This window comes from Malaya genurostris, chromosome 2 (assembly GCF_030247185.1).
Source record: "Malaya genurostris strain Urasoe2022 chromosome 2, Malgen_1.1, whole genome shotgun sequence".
NCBI classification, from domain to species: Eukaryota; Metazoa; Arthropoda; class Insecta; order Diptera; family Culicidae; genus Malaya; species Malaya genurostris.
Genome location: NC_080571.1, coordinates 296,803,325 through 296,825,455, shown reverse-complemented (window position 1 = coordinate 296,825,455; position 22,131 = coordinate 296,803,325). Strand labels below are relative to the sequence as shown.

Below are 22,131 nucleotides of genomic sequence, written 5' to 3'. Positions count from 1 at the left end.
TTTCCTGCATGATTCGTCATTCGTTTCAATTATGAAAACGATGACGATCTTGATGGGTTTGGTGGTCGGGACGGTGTCGTCACTGCCGTTATCATCGACCGCTAGGATTTCTACCGCAACACAATTCTCCCGAATTGCGCTGGTAGCCATCGAATCGATTCCGTACGAACCGTCCGCCATGATCTGGACGAAGCGATTGTAGTCCGTCGTTTGTAGATCGATGGTGACTCGATCTCCCATGAAGACATTTTCCCGGATCAGCGACAGCACCATGTGAATCAAGCTCAGGCTGGATCGGTTGAATATTTTGTCGAGGTGAAACAGTTGATTCCGGATGGCGGGACTGATTTGGACAAAGCTCTGGCTGTCGATCAGATTTCGCATCTTCAACCGGTAAGTTTGATTCTGAAGCCGAAAGTGAATCTGCTGAGCGGTTTCCTCCGGGGACTTTTTTCTGGCGACCTTGACAGGATCCGGTTGTTCCGTACCCATAGGTTCGATTGGATTGGGACGTTCCAGCTTTTCAATGTGCTGGATTACCTGCTCCACTTGCTGCTGATCGAACGATGGTTCGAGTTGATTTCGATAGTGCAAGAATAGTTCGTTGATGTCTCGCACAAAACACTTTTCACGATCGCGACTGACGGATCGAACCGAACTCGTGTTGAGATTTGGGCTCAAGTTATTCAACGACGGTACCTTTCGGGTTGCATTCACGATCTTCACTGTTGACACCTTGGCGCCGCCACTGGCGGTTTCGACCGGATCGGACTTTCCGGTCGATAGCTTCTTCTTCGGCGTGTAATTGTTCGACTCATTATCGACTTTCTTCCGAGTTTCGTACAGCTGGTCAATTTTATTGCGAATAATTGGTGCCTTCCTTGGCGGTGGCTGTGAGTTCAGTGACGCCTTAGCCTTGACGACGTTGGCATTGTTGGGGGGTTGAACTTTACTTTCGAAAATTTTCAACAAATTTTCACTTAACCGTCCGGGGATCGACGGCGGCGGTTGACCACCCGCCGTTCGTTCAGCGTTCAGTGAGTTTTTATCCAGTTCACGCAGTGGCCTTTTAAACGTTGGACTCTGCGTCGGTTTCGATGGTAGCAGAGTTTTTCGATTGGGTTGAATAGTAATTTTGCAGCTGTCATCGACGATTTGCTCTTCTACGGGATCGTCAAAATTAATGGTCACGTCTTCGTCGAAGTACGTGAAAATATTTTGCAAACTCGGTCGAGTGATTAGAAACGATTGTTCCGGTTGCTTGCTGCTGTCCAGCGATTCATTCGAAGACGTCCGGAACGATGTCCCCTCCGAACTTGATCCACCGTATTCGCTAAGGCTATTCACTTTGGCATAATTTAACTGTTCATATAAACTATCCATTTCCGAGTCGTCTCCGTCTTCATCTTCGTCGTCAATCAGTGGCAGCTGCTGGTGCTGCTGCTGGCCGACGTAGGTTTGCTCTAACGAGTTTATGAACAGATGGAAATCTTCGGCACTGAACGAATCCGTATCGATCTGAAAGCTGATACTGGGTTCTTCGTAGTCCACCACACTTGGAATTCCGACAGTCTCCATTGTCCTTAGCAAAACCTTACAGGTGTGTGCGCCCACAGTCGATTGGACCGTTGAACTGCTTGCTAAAAACCTTTCTGCACCGTGCAAACCGTGATCGTAGCGACTGAACTAACTGCTGCCCCTTCCCGTTACGACGGCAGACAGGAAAAGAAAATCCGTGGCAGCTGATTAGCGAAATTGGTCTACAACGCCACTAACAACGATCAGACAACAACAAAAAATGCAAACTTTCACTGCATTTCTGCAACCGACCGGTGAGGTTGCAATTTTAACTAGAGCTGTTGTTGCTGCACGAACCGCACGAACGATACAAACAACTAAAAAAAAACACGTATACAAAACACATAACCACGCGGTTTCGGGAGCACGCAACTGATAATTATTTCGGCACGGCTTATCCTTATCTAGTTTTGGTGCACAGCACTTTGTTTTTTTGTAAATAAGGCGTAAGAGAGCGTCTCTCCGGCAAATACTAATATTTACTGTTTAGCGGTTCGTGGTAAAAATTAAACTGGCAGTTCGAAGGCCCAGCCAAGCCAAATATTTCCCAGGCAGTACCGGACCGGATTGTTGTATCCCGGGTAGACACGAAGGCACGCGAGAATCGAAAGAAACAAAAGTAGTTGCTGGGGCATCCGACGGGGAACGAAAGGGAAAGGAACATATATCGAGTTCGATTGTTTGGATCCACGTCAAAAATAAAAAACCGGGCAGACATTTGGATCTTTTGTTCTGCTGCCCGTGACACACAACACACGGCAGCACCGATTCGAGGTGGTGGCAGTTGTTTCGGTACCTAGAATTCGAACAAAAATGGAGATTTCCATGCGGATTCGAAGGCAGCGAAGGATTTTGTTTTCATTTGAGATAACCAGGCAAACGAAAGTTTCGACGTCGGCCGCCTGCTTCATATATGAATGATTCGAGTCCAACTCGAACAAAATTACCACCTCGGTTTGAATTAATTTTTATTTGTTAGCTTCAATCAGAGTGAAAAGGCCGAACGAATCACTAATTCGATGCGAGAAACATTCGACACAAGCGCGAGCTGAGCAACCTGGTCAAAGCAATTGCTATTGTTGCGTTTGATCAAGCTGAATTGAATCATATAAATTCGGTTGCATTTGGTCAAACGACGATCGTTAACAGATGTGTATGTAAGCCTTTTTCTTCATCTTTCGCTACCATCAGCGGGCAGCTGTTGGACGATAGACGTCATCTCTAACCAGGGCGCGTAAATAAGAAGTTTGAAGAGTTTTCGGTATTAAGTTTTAAAAAAATTTAAAATCGTTTAGTTTGTTGAGGTTGTTGATGGAAAGTGCTGAACTCGTTCATCATTATCATCGAGGTCATCCTGCATTTCCTCGAATACGAAGAAACAACCGATTTCCGATCAAAATGTGTCTCGCGCGAGTCGAACGGCACAAAAACCAAATCCATAAATAGTCTAACCACTGATGTGCATAACACATTGATTAAAAAGTCCCGCGACTGACCCGAAAATAACGTTTGTGATGTCAAACTAACCTCATTTTACGAAAGTACCAACCAGAACATGCACACTAAAAAAAAACCCTGTGATTTTACATCTTATTAGATGCACATAAATGGAGCGTCGCAGTTCACGCAATTTTACGTCGAAGAACATTTAATATTGTGTCTAAAACTCCATGCATGAAATTCGTTGAAATAAAAAAAAAAGAATACTGATAACGACCACCGCGACTTGAACCGAGAACCATTGGATCGCAACGCAAGTACGTCTGTTAATCGACTGAGCCACAGAAGCATACATCTGCTTGGTTGGTAAAAGGTACATTTAAATTCATACAGTCGCACCTGCTAGCATAATGCAAGTTACAGTCGAAACCAGTAAAATTCAAGCTATTCTAACATTAGGTCATTACAAATTAAATTTTCCGTCATTTGACAAATTAGGTCTTTATGAATTACATCGTATAAGGAATTAAGTCACCTGTAAATTTCAAAATTTTTTAGAGTGTGGGTCAAAATTAAACATCAAAAGCACAACGAACACTGAATCTACCGACTTATAGGTGACATTACTAATACATCTATGAAAAATGGAAATAACTAATTCCGTGTATTACTAAAACTTTGCTTTTTAAAGGGAACATCGCGTGATCCCAGCAACAGCTTGAGAAGTGTTTTCCCCAATAGGATCCATTAAAAATAAAGGTTTGTGGTATTCTGATTTTGAACACGGTCAAATGAAGCAGTCAATCGGATAAAAGTAAGCAAGTTTTGATAATCGTGATGTATTAACGCAAAATCAATGTTCGTGAGATTAGATGTGCTGAGGTGGTTAGAACATGAACTAAAAGTTCTTTTACGATCTTGTACGAAAATCTGGGTATAATAAATATCTTTTCCAAATGGGTGCCGTGTTCGCTCATAATCAACAGAAGTTTGCCGCAATAAAATGGAATGCGTTGGTATGAAACAGTGAACGAAACATGGATCCACTATTTTTATCCGGAGTCATACCAGCATTCAGACTGGGAAAGTCATCTGAAAACGTGACAGGTAGATAGAATATTTATGACGTCCGTTTTTTAGATGTTCGAGGTATAATTAATATCGACTATCTTGAACTGGAAAGTACCATCATTAGTGATTATTAAATTGAGTTATTGATGAGTTTGAAGAGCGAAGTCATAGAAAACGACCTCATAAGAAGAACAAACAAAAAAATCACCGTTAACCAAGACAATGCACCGTGCCATAAGTCAATGAAAATAAGGAAACAATTAAAAGAAATTGGGCTGCGATCTGTTTCCTCACCCACCTTATTCACAATTACCTAGCTCCCAGCTGCTCTGAAAAAGACACACCAGGGCAAAATATTTGGCTTTAATAAGTCAGTCATCGCCGCAACTGAAGACGATGTTTGAGCCATTGACAATTCATTCTATAAGGATGATATTGAAAAATTATTACAGTGCTAGAACGATTGTATGTCATTTGAAGATGATAATGTTGATGAATAAAAAATATTCCTGCACACAAAATTATGTTTTCCTTGTTAGTTCCTGGACTTTTTGAACGATGTGTTAGCAACTTTTTCTACGGCAGTATTGAATCGCACAGAGTGCAAGTCTATTCGACACAGAATTTTGTTTTCTACGCACTCATTGAAATGCAGAAATCTTATGCAAACCGTGAACTTATGTATACGAAACTGTCGTATTTGTTGAAGGAAACCATGACAAAGATTTTCGTTACTAACTGAAGTTTCGATCACCAATTATCTGAAATATGATTGAAATGATGATATACGTAACAAGGTTCATTTGATCATGCAGAAATCTTTTAGTAACATAACTTTCACTTTCTAACAGAGGAGTCGACCTTAAACATCTGTCGGAAAATTCCGATAAAGGTCTTCTACCATTTACTATTGAATCCGCAAAGCTACCAGAAGTTGTTACTTTCTACTTGCTACTGCATTCCTTTTTTGCCGGTTCGGAATATAAAGAGTAAAAGACCTTTACCGGTAATTTCCGGTATATCAGAGACTCGAGTGATTCGCATTGATGAGATGCTTAGGCGCGGCTCTTCTACTGGAAGGGGGAAGTTAGGTTATTTAAAGAATTCTGCTTGCTCAAATGACCCTTGTCACGTCTCACCTTTCTGCGGTATATCTTCACATCCTTGCTCTACCTTGAGAACTAGCATTCTATAATTTTGATTTTATTCATTAATCCGAATTGCAATAAAAATATTATTATAAATAATACTAATATTACCATTGTTTTTTGCTCGAAATTTCAGGTGGGTAATTACCCACCTTTGGAATTTTCGAGTGGGTAGTGCTACCCACCGTACCCACCTCTTTCACCGGCCCTGTCTCTAACGTATGTTTTGGGCTGATTACTTAAACCAATCGTAATTTTTGTGTGAATGTTTAAAAACACAGAGTTTTAGATCATTTGAATAGCTCCTGGAACCTCAAAAAATTTTAGAAAGAGTACTTCGGGTAATTTCAAATTTGATAAAACTTGAAGGAACCAAACAAATTGATTGATTGCTCTGACTTCGGTGGTTAACAAATACGTTGAAATATTAGGAACCCATGAAGATGTGAATGAATAATTTAATTGCAAGTAGACGGCCTTCAACAACCGCAAAACCAAAATCGAAGGGGGTTCCTGGTAAACTAGTTTAGAAACTGCTAGGTGGCATAATATTTCAATATAAACTGCTAGGTATTGATGAGTCAAAAACAAATTGTAAAAGAAATTAGTTAGGGTAGATAGACTCGGGATAGCGGTTCGATGCATAGGGCGCTGGTCTTACAAGTCAGTTGCCGTATGTTCGAATCGAAAAGAAATTAACAATAAAAAAACGAGATTATTCCACCTAGCAGTGAGATGATACCTTTTTTGTCAATGTGTTGTTTGCATAAATATTCTACGGTTTTTCACTTTTCATGACATTATTTTAATGATCGTCGTTTTAAGCGGCAAATTTGAGATTTTAATCACTCATTACTCTGTAATGTCGAAATTGCAAATCGGATCGAATTTGAATCTAAAAGTGTGGTAATCAATTAAACATTCCAAGTTATGTCGAAGTAATTTCCACTTTAGAGTTTAGGGTAATTTAAGGTACTTCCAGAGCCGGTACTCAGAAACCAGCATAACCCAAACCGATTCGTATGGCCAGGAATTGACTTGGCGAATAAATTGCAATAGTTTTGAGTCCAACTTTGAAGCTTTTCGGGATTGTCATCTTCCATATCGGTTTGAATTTTAAAAATTCATTATCCTGTAATTCCAGAATCGGAAGTCAGAATTTGATAAAATTAATTAATTTTGTACTATAAGTTTATTTAATATTTAATTTTTGTTTCTGAAATTCAATTTGACTTTTTTGAGAAAACGATTGAACTTTGAGAAACGATTCGATACTGAAACCGGAATTCGAAAATCGGTGTAGCCGAAATCAGACAAATTCACCTGAGTAGCTGTATAGTTTACATTTGTTTCAAAATTTTTGAAAATCAGAGTAAACATCTTTGAAAAATCGTAGTACGAATTTAATTTTCGGGTGCCTTACGAAGCGAAAACTGAATACAACCAAAAATGAAATAAGTTTATTTGGTTATCGACTATCCAAATCTGCTAACCCGATAAACCTGATTAATTTATGTGAAATAGACATTTTTATACTAATCACCCTGTATCTCCGAAACCGGAAGTTGGATCTGACTGAAAAACAAGATATTTTATAGAATCTTAAAACTTTTCATTTGAATCTTAGATGATTCTTAGATTTCATTTGAATCTCAGATCAGACCATTTACGAGAAAAATGAGTTACACAGTTTTAATTTTTTAATTTTCTAATGAAATTGGTAATTTTACACTTATCACACTTTAGTTACGGAACCGGAAGTCGGATCTGAATGAAATGTTCTATAAATTTTTAGAAAACTATAAGAACGATCACGCACGGAAATTATTTTTATTCACTTTTGCATGATTATTCGTCAAAAATCAAGCTAAAGTAAAGGCATTTCTTTTGTGGAATTTGACCTTCTGTTTCAACAGAATTCGCAGCCGATTCATAGTGTTAAGAACCATTGCCTGGTTGGTGCTACGATCCTACTATCAGTAAGAATCCTTCCAGGTCGAGGCTCGAACATACGCCAACTGGCTTGTTAAATCAGCATTGCATTGAATCGAGCAAAAATCAAAAACGAATCAAGCAAAAAAAAACGTTATCCGAGACCTCAAGGTAGGATTCCTGGAGAGGACAATATTCCGGACCGAACTTCTTCAAGTCACACGATCACATCAAATATGTAAGAATACATACGAACAAAATGTAACATTGATGTTTGTCAAATGAAAAGCGTAGCCGTGCTTAGTCTCTTATTATGTCAATTTTCGGTTCATTATCTTTATTTTTATGTGATGTTTAATTCTCTATCAGCCGATGGGTAGAACAACACAATTATTAAATAACTATCACATTACTTCAGACAGAGGGTTCAAAGTGATATCCGGGTAGAAAATTAGAGTTACGAGCTTTGAAAGAAATGCATTCTTCAAGTAACTCATTTTCTAACCATGATTCATTTTCATGGGAGAAGAGTTATTCCTCATGATAAGTTAAAATGATTGGTTTCATGATTTTCTAATCATAACAGTAGTAACGGATTTCTTTCCGTGTACGATATTTAGCACAGTACGGAACATTTATCTCGAACGATTTTTGCACAGCGAAAAGTGCACGAAGCAAATCAAATTATTTTGGATTTTCACTAAACTGATGATTTCTACCTTCGATTTGCAAAGAAGTAATCTTAATGGTTCTTTAGATAACATTTAGAGCCATTAGAACGGCTGATTTTATATAATGTTGTCCACTTTTCGTTTCTTGTTTTCTTTCTCTCCAATGCAAACGACCAGCAGCTGATGCAATCGTTCTTGCTTGAATTGAAACTAGTTTTGCGTACAAACCGACACATTCGTTCGCAGGGCCAAATGATGCGAAACTGGTTTAATGCGTCTACTCGCCTTGACGACCGGAAGCAAATGAGAACTACGACCTGAGCGTTTGAGATTTTTAACCACGCAGAAGGTGCGCGCTCTCCGATGCCGCTGTTTGAATGCGTCTTCTCGTCCCGACGTCTGCTTCCATCCAACGCATAAAAAGAAATGATCGATTCGACCACGATTCCCCTTTTATAACGTTCAGTTGAAGATATGTACCTGACTACCTCTAAATTGTGGTCCTAGCGCGAAAAACCCAAACGAAAGTAAAGAGTTTTCCGCGTTGTTTTAAAATTTTCAGAAAACTTAATTTTTGAGTTGTTTGTGGTTATCTCACACTGTTCAAAATATTATCCTAAATTCCTGATCATATTTTCAATGAAATAGTGAAAGAATTATGTTGGTGTCATTAATACAAGTGGAGATATTCACGATAATGTTCTGGCCATTCTTCCATATGGCTAATTTTGAAAAGGCACCCCATAGTAAAGTAAGTCGTATTCACGACAAAAAATGCAATTATCGTCCGCCGCATTAGTGGATCAGGCGGGTCCGTAAGCAAAATCACTTACGCGTATTCCTACATTTCTCCTTTCAACAGTAACACCTGAAATACAAAACATATCTGACCAAAATAGACTATGTAAACTGTTAAGAAAGATGATACATATTCTTCAGGACATTCTTGCTCATACCTTTTCAGGTACATCGTTTTATTGACGATGGAAAGCTTGGGTGACTGTTAGGTCATTTCATTTCGTCCGAGGTAACGAAAAAAGTTTTTTTTTGTGTTTCTGTACTACTGCTAAAAATGTAATTCTCATATAGACTAGATTTCCACTGCTAGGCACTGGATAGCCGAATACGAAACTAAAAATAAAAAATAAGCTTTCCGCATAAAACAATTATCTTCTACCAAAACTCAAAATGACCACGATTTTTTATATAGTTCAAGAATTTAGTATAATCGTTTCGAAGAAAGAATAAATCAACGTAGGTACTAATTTGTTATTCACGCCAGTAAATAATTCGAAAGAAATGCGTGGAAAAAGAAAAGACAAAATCTACCGTCGCCGATAAAAGTGACGACTGTTTAGCACTAATCAGCAGACAGACATGAGTCATTTCACTCAACACCTCAAGTAGTTCTACCTGCCTGTTTCATTAGTAAAAGAAACCAATCACAAAAGCTTTGCTCATTCAACGTACGGTGGCTTCATCTTGTGATATTTTGGATACGAATATGTGGCATACGTAAGATTGCCGATTGGTTTTTAATTAGAAATTTGGTTATTAATTGGAAGGAATCTTAGGAATCACATGACACTAAATAGATATAGGTTCTACCTCACCGTAGCTAATCGAATGAAATAATCCACTGAAGAACATAATTGCCCACTGTGCTGCTGCTATCATGACCCGATTACCTTTCTTCTATTTCATCCTGACTGGACCGGACCGGACCTACGTTCGTCTATGTGAGTGTTATTCTTTACCTACCCCAAAAAGGAAACAGCAAACCTACAATCCCATACAAGCCTGCAGGAATCACCATCAGCAGTCAGCATCATTACATAAAGAAGCCGAAACGATGCCGTCGCATCCCTATTCTTCGTGGTCGTATCCTTCTCTTCATTCGTCTGTAAGGATGATGTTACACAGCTGCAAAAACACAACCCGTCGTCCCTCGATGCCACTGGCGATGCGATGCTCATCTGGTGGAAGCTTATTTTGGCTTAACCTGGATCAGTTGAGTCCCTTTCCCGCTGGTAGAATGTGCAAAGCAGAGAAGAAACTGTCAGCCGACGAACGGGTAGTAGTAGGTCAAAAACGGGTGGCGCGACAGGACGAAAATTGTTGTTCGAAAAAGCGTAAAACTAATTTTCGCCGCCCGAGAAGCACGTACAGTCACTTCAATCCAATTCGATGTTGAGATAAACAATCCGATATTCAAAAATTAAAATTTACGATCCCCACCAAACACACTTGCCCTTGACTCCTGCTGTTGCCACCATCCATTTTCGTCCTTCATTCAAAGCTTGTCAAACGCAGTTGAATAATTTATTCACTTGACTAGGCGGGTAAACAGTCGAAACACACCGCAGAACCAGACTGACTGACTGAGTGCCACTTCTGTTTCTGCTACAGATTCCGAAACCCGCAGGTGACACACTGGTGCGCATTCTCTCCATCCATCATCATCATCTCTCACGGTGTAGCCACCCTCACCGCTCATCAACTTCAACACCCCGTCGCCCAACCCGAACCAGTGGAAACTCTTGAAGTAGTTCAAGGTTGATTCTGACAGTTCGCATCAATGCGCGAATCACGGTGCTAAAAAGCACGGTGCACACATTCAACTGGTAGCAAATAGAATAATTAACGCCTCTAGCACTTTCCAGTTCAGTCTTCTGGTCATCCAGTCGAAAATTCAATAACTTTGCTAGGTCAACGAGTGAAGTCATCCGCAGGATCGTGCGTTGAACATATCGAACTTTTTTTTTCGCGAAAATCCCTGAGGACCAATGTTCGATAACATGAGATTTTTGGATTCGGCTACACAGAGCGTGTTGCGTTTGGAATGACCAATGACTTTCAATTACAGGACTCGTATAATTCCATTCAGCTTCCTGGCTTTCTATCGTGTCAATTGCAATGGCGATGTTGGTGGTGATGGCGATGATAGTTGAGAGCCGTTGTGACGATTGTTGAATGCGAGTGAAGCAAATATTGATTTTCAGTTTCACCACCAGTTTCTGTAGCTGCTGCTGCTGCTGCTGCTATGTACTTGGCTGTGAAGAACATGAACGTCCCATTTGTCGTGGCAAGGATTCATTTCAGTCGTATTCTGTTTCGTGTCGCTATGCCACAACAAGCAACCTAAATTGTCAAAATATAAATAGCAACTGTGAACAACGTCAACTAGAGCAAACAAAAAAGGATACAAAAAGCATTGCGATAATGCACAGAAATAGATCAGTTGCTCTGGAACAAAACCTTGGAAATGTTTAAATTGACAATTTCATCAAACTCCTAGGAATGACGTTTTTTTTCTTGTGACGAACATTGTCAGTTTGAAGACACGATGGATGACAACAACTGAATTCAAGATATATATTGGTGACAGCACGCAACTGAAATCGATATTTGCATTTCAGTTGCAGAGAAAATCGTCTTGAATTTGTTCTCGACACACGATTATTACAGAGCAAAATTATGGTTTTAAAATTTTCAAAAACTTTATACTCTTTGCCGAATAGTCCGATTTTATTGAAAATTATGAAAGTTTCATAAAATCAGTCAGAAACGATGTTAAACTACAAACAAAATGACACTTCTCAGACGTTATACAATACGTACAAATGGCACGTTATACAAACAAACAAACAAACAAATATCATATTTCAATGAATCTTGAATAAAAACAAGAAAGTATGTTCGAACGCAAACTAGCATAACCTACAAGCTGAAACAGTTTTGAGTCTAATTTAGTAGAATTTTCCCCTCTTTTGTATCTTCACTCTAAATGAGCGTTCAAAAATTTATCCATACTTCACCCTGTAATTTCAGATCCGGATGCCGGATACGGATGAGAATCAATAACTGTACTTTAGGGTGGATAAAAAATCGATTGCTTTCGATTTCTTTTTATTTATGCCTTTCTCATATAGAAAGGTTATGCAATCACTGTGAAAACCGACTTTTTAACCGAGACCCGGAGGGCGGAATGTCATATACCATTCGACTCAGCTCGACGAACTGAGCAAATGTTTGTGTATGTGTCTGTATGTGTGTGTATGTGTGTATGCATGTGTATATGTTACAAAAATGTGCACTCGATTTTCTCGGAGATGGCTGGACCGATTTTCACAAACTTAGATTCAAATGAAAAGTCTCTTGGTTCCATAGGGTGCTATTGAATTTTACCCGAATCGGACTTCCGGTTCGGGAGTAACGGGGTAAAATTTCTCAGAGACCACTCAACCGATTTTCTTCAACTAAGATTTAAGTTGAAGGCCTTGCACAGTGGTTTGAATCGACAAAAACGTGAAGTGAACTCACTCACAAAAATATACCTCGTTATTTGATCACAATAAAAATGTGCAAAGCCTACTACGATAAAAGTTCATTTCAAAAACTTTTTTCCCTTAAGACATAGAAAAACGATGTCTTCTACAAAGTTTTAGAACTTCTAACGAGAAAAAACTTTGCCGAAGAAGTTATAGGTCTAACGCAAAAAGTTTCGGATATATTAAGCAACTTCATTTGAAATCACTTGAAATCAATTTTTTGTACATAACTTTTTTCATATTTATTTTCAGTGTCTACTATGTTCGAGACAATTACTAAAAACGTAAAATTACACATTTTTGTTCCAGACTGTGCACGGTTTGGTCTTTTCCTTAAAAAGTTATTGAACATTTAAACTTTTATATGCACTAACTTTAACTACCAATAGCAGGGTCGCAGACCAAAAGGCACATGCATATACTTTTTGGAAAGCCTAAATGAAGTAATATAAATATACGAAGTGTGTAGCGTGGCCCTTTAAAATTGTGTGAATGAGACAACAAAATATAGAGTGTTTTTTTGACCATTTTCTTAGGAAAAACATACATTAATAAAATTGTTTATCTTCATATCACGCGTTTTTTTGTCATATCGACCGATAAGTCACCTTTAGGCAACAACTTTTGCAAGAAATTACAGTCGAAGTATAAAAAATAGAGTATTAGTTTTAACACCAGACGAAAGAGAAGACTTTTCACTATAGCTTACTATTATGACTTACTCTCAGCGAGTACCGAGTCTTTCGGAATTCCTCTTCGAAGTGAATGTTGATAGGTGTCTTATCGACCGTTATAACAAAAAAAGCGCGAGATATTACCGACTTCAGAAGAAAATGTAATAGAATTACAGTAAGGTAACAGATTAGTTACAAATTCTCTAAAACCAAACAAACTTTTTTTGTTAATTATTATTCTTTACTCTTAGTCTGTGCATACTCGAGTTCAGGCATTTCTCTTTTGAAAAAATGTCTAGTCATAATTTACATAATTTGATTTGATACTTTACCGAGTACGCCTGTATCTAACGTTGAACTACTCACGCATTTTATTGTAATATTATCTTCGACCGAATGCTCCAGCATTTGTATTATTAACTAACTCTTTTGTGATTTTAAAAATAATATTCAGTGCTGCTCTCACCAACACCAACAATGCGTATTTGGAGCAGGTAATTCAATATAAAGTTATTTCACTGTGCTTCATATTTCAATATACTTTAAAAGTAAAACTAAGCGTCAATATAAATAAACGGTCATATTCATTGAAATTAATGTATTCCAATTTAGTTTTACATCGAGGATGGTTTTGAATCGAATTTTTTATTCAACTGATGTCCATTTCATAGTATTATTTATTTAGAAATAGTGTGAATTTCATTATTTTTCTCAGTGTATGTTTCAATTCATAAGAACGTATTTGTTTTTAGGCGTACTGGTAATGGTGTAAGATATCATCCTTGAAATGAATTGGGTTGGAATTAAAAGAACGGATAAGGAATATTCTATTAAAAGAATAAGAAAAACTTTTTGAAATTTAATGAGCACGTGAACATGCTTCTCGGCCATCCATGGAAGTTGACCATCAATGTTAACTTCCCTCTCTGAGCAGCCTAGATAGCCGTGTAGTGTCGGTAGCGGTTTCCCAACTGCTAAGAATAACGCTACGGTCCACCTGTACCTGTGGTATAAGTCCACCAAACAGGTAAGCCGTGTGGCATCCGGCGGAATTATTTTTTACCAAGAATTGATCCACTGGTTTCCTATTCCATGTCGTAAAAGGCCACAAAAATAGGAAGTCAAGGTGTATTTCCGTGCCGATGGCTGAATGGCTGCAGGAGGTTAAACATTGCAGTCGTGAACGGAACATCTTGGGTTTTTCCCTTACTGGATACACGCAATGCTTAGCAATCAACTTCTTTGATCATCGCTTCGGCAGGCCAGAGATTAGAAAGCTGAGTGTCTGTGGGTGTCCTCAAGGTGGTGTACTATCCCCACTTTTATGGAACCTAGTCGCTGATAGTTTGTTAAGGAAACTTAATAACCTTGGATTTCCGACTTATGGTTTTGCCGACGATTATCATATATTGATGACCGGTATAAGCATTAACACTCTCTTTGATTTAATGCAGCAAGCCCTGCGATCTGTTGAACAATGGTGTTGTCAGGTTTGGATTATCTGTAAATCCGGGCAAAACATCAATAATGCTTTTCACTCATCGTAGGATAATTACAGGAGCTCGTCCGTTGCAGTTCTTTGGTTCAGGGGTCACTGTGGTCGATCAAGTTAAATACGTCGGGGTTATTCTTGACTCAAAACTGAAATGGTCTGCTCACATTGATTTCAGGATTAAAAGAGCTTGCATGGCTTTCGGCCAATGCAGACGAGCTTTTGGAAAATCATGGGGACTCAAAACCAGATATATTCATTGGATCTACACAACTATCGTTAGACCAATTTTAGCATATGGATGTCTTGTATGGTGGCAGAAAGGAGAAGTCGCGACAGTTCAGTCAAAGCTAAATCATCTCCAAAGGATGGTCCTAATGGCGATGACAGGAGCATTCACGACAACTCCTACTGCTGCTCTAGAGGCGCTACTGTGCATTAAACCACTACATGTGTTCCTAAAACAAGAAGCATTATCTTGTGCATACCGTCTTAGGGTTACAGGGCTTTGGAACAGTAACCCATTAGAATATGCTACCAGTCACACTCGCTTGTGGTCTCAAATGGTTCCGTGGGATGAGTATTTACTCGCTTCTAGTGACCTAACTCTCACATGCAGTTTTCCTTTTAAAACATTCAATGTGAGCTATCCTCTTCGTTCGGAATGATTGTCTGGTTGTCTGGAACGACAACTTGATGAACACATAGTTTGTTTTACGGACGGTTCTCTGTTGAATGGTCGTGCTGGTGCTGGTATCTACTGTCGTGAAATAGGCTGGAGCAGTCTCATTCACTTGGTAGATACTGTACTGTGTTCCAAGCAGAAATCTACGCAATTCTGTGTGGAGTACAATCGGCACTTCAGCAGAGGATCTGTGGTAAACGTATTTATTTTTGTTCCGACAGTCAGGCAGCCTTAAAAGCACTCAGTTCGAATGACTCACGGTCGAATCTAGTGATCGCATGTCGAACTCAAATTGAAGACCTCAGCATTTCAAATGCTGTTTACTTCATATGGGTACCCGGCCATTCTGGTATTACTGGAAATGAATGGGCTGATGAGTTGGCTAGAGCTGGTGCAACGAATGATTTCGTTGGTCCTGAACCAGCTTTACCACTTTCAACTAGTTGGATAAAGCACAAGATACGTTCTTGGGCTGCATCCAAACATGCCAGCTACTGGCGCAGCTTGCAAACTTGCGCTCAGACAAAAGCATTTCTACCAGATTTAAATCTGAAAATGTCAAAGTGTCTACTGCATTTCTCCAAGTATCATTGATGTATTCTGGTCAGAGCTCTGACTGGACATTGCAAACTCAATTATCACATGGCTACTATTCAACGTGCTGAGTATTATTCGTGTGATTTGTGTGAATGCGATTATGGTACTTCATATCATCTGATATGTAACTGTCCCGCATTGACGCAGCTACGTATCCGGGTTTTTGGTTCTCCATACATGGTTGAGTCTGTGTATGCGGAGCTAAAATTGAAGGATATTCTCTCGTTTCTCACCCAATGTGGTAAGGAGCTATAGTCAGAAGGGTTCATCGTTCTTCCTGGAGTGAATGAATCCCTTCTGTATTCACCTTAAATAGGGTTTGGCAGATTGTTTGGCATCCTCTGGGGGGTACCGAATGTACTTCTGCTCGTACATACTGCGAATCGTTCTGCATTCTTCCGGGAGTGCAGAATGGTGTCGCTTTTGTAAGATCTTCAAATCCTCTCGGGGGTTGGAGGTTTTATTAACAGCGGACTGTTCGGGACCTCGTAGAGGTTCAGAATTTCCTTCTGCTTCCACTAAATGTGATCCTCAGCAGATTGTTCAGCATCCCTTAGGGGTGCAGAATTTACTTCTGCTTTTATGTGTTTTTGTGTCGTCAATTTTTCCCATCCTCCTAGTCCAACCCTTACCATTTCCTTTCAATCCTTCCCTCTTATATATCGGGAAAATGATGCTAAAAACAAATTGATGGCAAGGCACAAATCTCCAAATATCAAGGGGAACGTGCCATTTGAGCCAATTTGTTCTGATTCCTGATAGTTTATTCAATTGCATACAAGAATGCATCATGAAATTATATTCAATCATTACACCATTGCACCAAAGCTACACTAACGACCGATTCCAATTTTTGAACATTTCCTGCAAAGTTTATTTTAATAAACCAAAGATAGTCGTTTTAGCAAATGTTTTTGCTAAGAAAATGGTAAAAAAGCACTCTATATTTTGTTGTCTCATTCACACAATTTAAAAGAGCCACGCTACACACTTCGGAATATTTATATTACTTGATTTAAGCTTTCCAAAAAGTATATGTATGTGCCTTTTGGTCTGCAACCCTGCTTCCTATTAATAGTTAAATGTAGTGTATATAAAAGTTTAAATGTTCAATAACTTTTTAAGGAAAAGGCCAAACCGTGCATAGTCCTCAACAAAAATATGTAATTTTACGTTTTTAGTAATAGTCTCGAACATAGTAGACACTGAAAATAATTGTGAAAAAAGTTATGTACAAAAAATTGATTTTAAGATTTCAAACGAAATTGCTTCATATATCCGAAACTTTTTGCGTTAGACCTATAGCTCGGCAAAGTTTTTTCTCGTTAGAAGTTCTAAAACTTTGTAGAAGACATCGTTTTTCTATCTCTTAAGGGAAATAAGTTGTTGAAATGAACTTTTATCGTAGTAGGCTTTGTACATTTTTTATTGTGATCAAATTACGAGGTATATTTTTGTGAATGAGTTCTCCAAAGGAACTATGTATATCGGATCAACGGTTTAGCAGCTAGAGAATTAAGTTCACGTTTTTGTTGATTCAAACCACAGTGCCTTGTAGTCTTATAGGTTGCTATTGAATTTCATCTGGATCCGACTTCCGGTTCGAGAGTTATGGAATATAATGTGAAAAATGAACTGAAAACGTTTTCTCCGAGACCGCTCATCTAATTTTTATAAACTTAGATTCAAATGACAGCTCTTACGATGCCCTACGCAATTCCTGAACTTCATCCGGATCCGACTTCCGAAGTTATAGGGTAAAGTGTGTTAAATATTGTACACCGTCACTTAAATCGGTAAAACAAAATTCGCAAAAAAAAAATCTAAACTGATCTCAAAACTACACAAATCGATAGCCATTATACGTAGGCAACCAAACAAATCAATTCTGGCTATCCTGGTTCCCGGTTTTGGATTAACGACGGGAGAAAATAGTCATATGCTTGAAAGTGGATCTCACTCACTTTTCTCAGTTTGCAGAACCGATATTTCCAATCTTAGGGTCAAAAGGAAGGTTAGGCCTTATGGTCCTACCAAAAATTACCACATATTTTCGGATTCAACAAAAATTTAACCATCGTTTAAAGTACGATGGCCAAATCGTATAAAAACTTCAAAATTTGAATAAAAACTAGTAGAGTTCGTACGTCATGTTAGTTGGTGCCCATATTTCCTTAAGTTATCAGATTTTTTTCTACGTTTCACATCTGGTTACTAATTTATCTCTTCATTCAATAAAGAGTTTTGTTCAAAAATATTTTCTCATCATTTTTACGATATGACCTGACCTATCTATTTCCATCTAGCTTCTGAGTTTTATCTGTTTTTTTGCCTTTTTCATATAGAAAGGTTATGCAATCACTGTGAAATCCGACTTTTGAACCGAGGCCCGGAGAGCCGAGTGTCATATACCATTCAAATCAGTTCGTCGAGTACGCAAAATGTCTGTGTGTGTATGTGTGTGCATGTATGTGCGTATGTGTGTATGTAAGGTTTTTTGCACTAACATTTCTCAGAGATTTTCACAAACTTAGATTCAAATGAAAGGTCTTGTGGTCCCCAAATCCTGAATTTCATCTGGATACGGAAATATAGAGTAAAGTGTGTTAAAAATTTTATAACATCACTGAAAAGGGCGAAAAACTGTAAAAAAATTTCTAAATCGACCACAAATCTTCTCCAACTGGTAGTTTTCATCAGTAGACAGTCAAACAAATCGATTTGGGTTATTCTTTTAAGAATCGAAGAAAATTATTTTGAAGAATATTACAGTATTATATATGACAGCATGATTGATATGGGAAAGGCATCATTACACCACTAGGTGGATTAAAACAGGTTTTTGATAAATTCATCACTTGGTAACTAATGAACCGATTTTTAAATTTTTGAAGATGTTGTCTAGAAATGTTAAAAATTTCTATAAAAAATGCGTATGATATAGTTGAAGTTTTGTGGCTGAAAACGCTAATTGTATGATTGTTTAACGGTAATTTTTTTAATGGTTCGTAGATAGAGAGCGCAATGTTTTTTTTTTTTGGAAAATTTATACCATTCTGCACAACATATCAAAAAATTACCAATATGAAATTTTTCGTTGTCGAGTTATATATTTTTATCATATCTAACAGTGATTTTCATGGTTTGTAGATAGAGGGCGCTGTATTTTATTATTTTTTTCAGGAATATTAATCTTTTTGCACATAACATATTAAGAAATTAGGGAAGTGAAATTTTCGTTTTTGAGTAATAATCTTTTTCGAGTTGATCGATATATACAAGATTTGAAATTTTGAAAAAAAAAAACGAAAATTTCATTTCTTTAATTTCTTGATATGTTATGTGCAAATGATTAATATTTCAGAAAAAAAATAAAAATACAGCGCCCTCTATCTACAAACAATGTAAACCGCTGTTAGATATGATGTAACCAACAGGAGGAAAAGGTCACATATACTATTTTAAAAAATAGTGTGATAGGGGCCACTGATCAGCAATATATCATTGCTGCGTTCACTTGATGTTGGGTTGCGAGGAAATACAGCTCGTTCTAAAATTCTACAAATATATACAAAAATATTGAAAAAATGAATATTTTTTACTAATCAGCCTGTGATTTGAAATCGGAAGTCGATTCCAAATAAAATTTAGTATCTTTCTATGGGAAAGTAAGACCATATTCATATGAATTTATGTTTACATAAATCGGGTGACCATCTCTGGGAAATCAAGTTTATTTTTCATTCATTTATTCATTCATTCATTTATTTATAGATTTATTCATCCATTCATTCATTCGATTATACTTTCATATAAGAAAGGTTATGCAATCACTGTGAAAATCGACTTTTGAACTGGGACCCGGAGAGCCGAGTGCCATATACCATTCAGTTCGGCGAGTACGCAAAATATCTGTGTGTGTATATAGCGGTTTTTTGCCCTAACTTTTCTCGGAGATGGCTGGATCGATTTTCACAAACATACTTCAAACGAAAGGTCTTGTGATCCCATACAAAATTCCTGAATATTATTTGTTTCCGACTTCCGGCTCCGGAATTATGCGGTAAAATGTGCAAAGAAGTGTGAAAACAAGTGCACTAACTTTTTTCGAAGGTGACTGAACCGATTTTCACAAACATACTTCAAACGAAAGGTCCATACAGCAGAGTCTTGGCATAACATTCCTTTTGTGGAATTTGGCCTTTCTGTTTCAACAGACTTCGCAACCGATTCTTAGCGTACAGAATCATTGCATGGCTAGTATTAAGATCCTTACTGACACTAGGAATCCTTCCAGGACGGGGCTCGAACATATGACAACGTAATCCCATACAAAATTCCTGAATATTATTTGGATCCGACTTCCGGTTCCGGAATTATGCGGTAAAATGTGCAAAGAAGTGTGAAAGTGTGAAGTGCACCAACTTTTTGTCGAAGATGGCTGAACCGATTGTAACAAGCTTAAGTTCAAACGAAAGCTCTTTAGGTCGCATATTAACTTTCTGAATTTTGTTTGGATCTGACTTCCAGTTCTGGAGTTATAAGGGTTAAATGTGCAAAAAAAAAGAAAATATGTGTACTAGCTTTTCTCAGAGATGGCGCGACCGAATTTCACAAACTTAGATTCAAATGAATGGATTTATGGTCCTTTACAAAACTTCTGAATTTCATCTGAATCCGACTTCTGATTCCGGAATTATAGGGTAAGGTATATCAAAAATGGTATACCGTTACCTGGAGGGGTGAAACAGAAAACGAAAAAAAAATTCTAAACTGGTCTCAAGACTACTTTAATCGGTAGTGATGATTAATAGATGGCTAAACAAACCGATTCCGGATATCCTGGTTTCCGGAAGGATTCTTAGTGTCAGTAGGATCCATAGCCATGCAATGGTTCTGTGCGCTAAGAATCGGCTGCGAAGTCTGTTGGAACAGAAAGGCCAAATTCCACGGAAGGAATGTAAGCCCAAAACTTTGCTTTTGGTTCCCGGTTTCCGATTCCGGAAACATCAAAAATAAAGATCATGGATCTCATTTATTTTTCTCAGCCTTGGTTTGACCGATTTACACAAACTTAGGTTCTGTGGTCACATACGTAATTCTTGAATTTCATCCGGATCCGACTTCCGGTAAATATAGGAAAATATAAAGTAAAGTATGATAAAAATTTTATTCTATCCCTTGAAATGTCTAAATCGGTCTCAAAACAACTATAATTGATAGTTTTTATCAGTTTTTATCTTTCAAGAATCGAAGAAAATTATTTTGAAGAATACCACAGTATTGTATATGATAGTATGATTGATACGAGAAAGATATCGTTATACCACTAAGTGGAAGTCAAACATTCTTTAATTCACTCACTCACTCACTAACTCACTCACTGTTCAGAGGACTGGATGTGAGTAGAGATTTCATTCGTGTGATGTCCAGACTTATGTCCAATCACTACACGTTAGACGCACATCTCCTTCGAATTGGGCTCTCCGAGACTAATTATTGTGCTTGTAGAGAAGGTTATCGGGATATTGATAATGTCGTTTGAACATGCGTGGAGTATCGTGATGTCAGATCTCAACTAATAAATTCCTTGCGTACCCAAGGTAGACTATCCAATGTCCCAGTTCGAGACATTCTTGTTTGTCGTGACGTTCCATACATGAAACTTCTTTATCATTTCATAAAGAAAATTGAAGTTTCAATTTAATAAAGGACCCTTTTAAGAGTTAGTTCTGATTCCAGTTGCGTCCATGAGTTCAACCAATAGCTAAATTAGAATAGAAATTATGTAATGATACAAACAAATGTCTGAAAATAACAGCTTATTTTATAATTTATAGAAGTTAATCGTTTGGTTCAAATAATACTTCCGAGTAGATTTCATAATTGATGACGAATTACCAAAGATGATATCTAAGTAATAAGAAGAATATGTTTTAATAAATTTAAATCGTTGTGACTATTTTAGAAATATATTAGGATAAGAATTGTATGTAAAAGTGATGCTACGGCGAAGAAAAACTTATGTAAACTGCCTTAAGAAATAAACGTATTTGTGGAAAAAAACGTACTCACTCACTCACTCATACTTTTAGTCATCAATTCATTCATTACATCATTACATACGATAAGAAAATAAGAGGAGTTTTGTGTGGCTCCAAGAGATAAATAGATAAATATTATTAACTTCATATTAAAATATTCTCAAGGCCGCGATCCATCTTGAGTTTGACAGTTCGATATTTATTTTCCGACATTTCAATGAACAATTTGAACTTTGTTTGTGTAATTGGTATTGTTTTTAGATGCCGGATTACTCGACCCGGATACTTCAAGCGGGAGCTAATTTTAGTAAATAATTTTTTATTCCACCTAACGCTGAACTTTTCAGTCAGCCAAAGAGAAGAAGAGTGGTTGAAACAACGTAAACGCTTATAACATTTAACTCATTTGGAATTATGGAATCAACACCTATATTAGTTGTTTGAACCTAGGTTGACTATTGATTTGAT

General features: G+C 37.7%; 1 protein-coding gene across 6 annotated transcripts in view; it reads right to left on the bottom strand.

The window, feature by feature from the left end:
• LOC131430659 (uncharacterized) overlaps positions 1-22,131 on the bottom strand; it is a 367,753-nt gene that overhangs the window by 39,637 nt on the left and 305,985 nt on the right. The gene's annotated exons all lie outside the window — the stretch shown is intronic.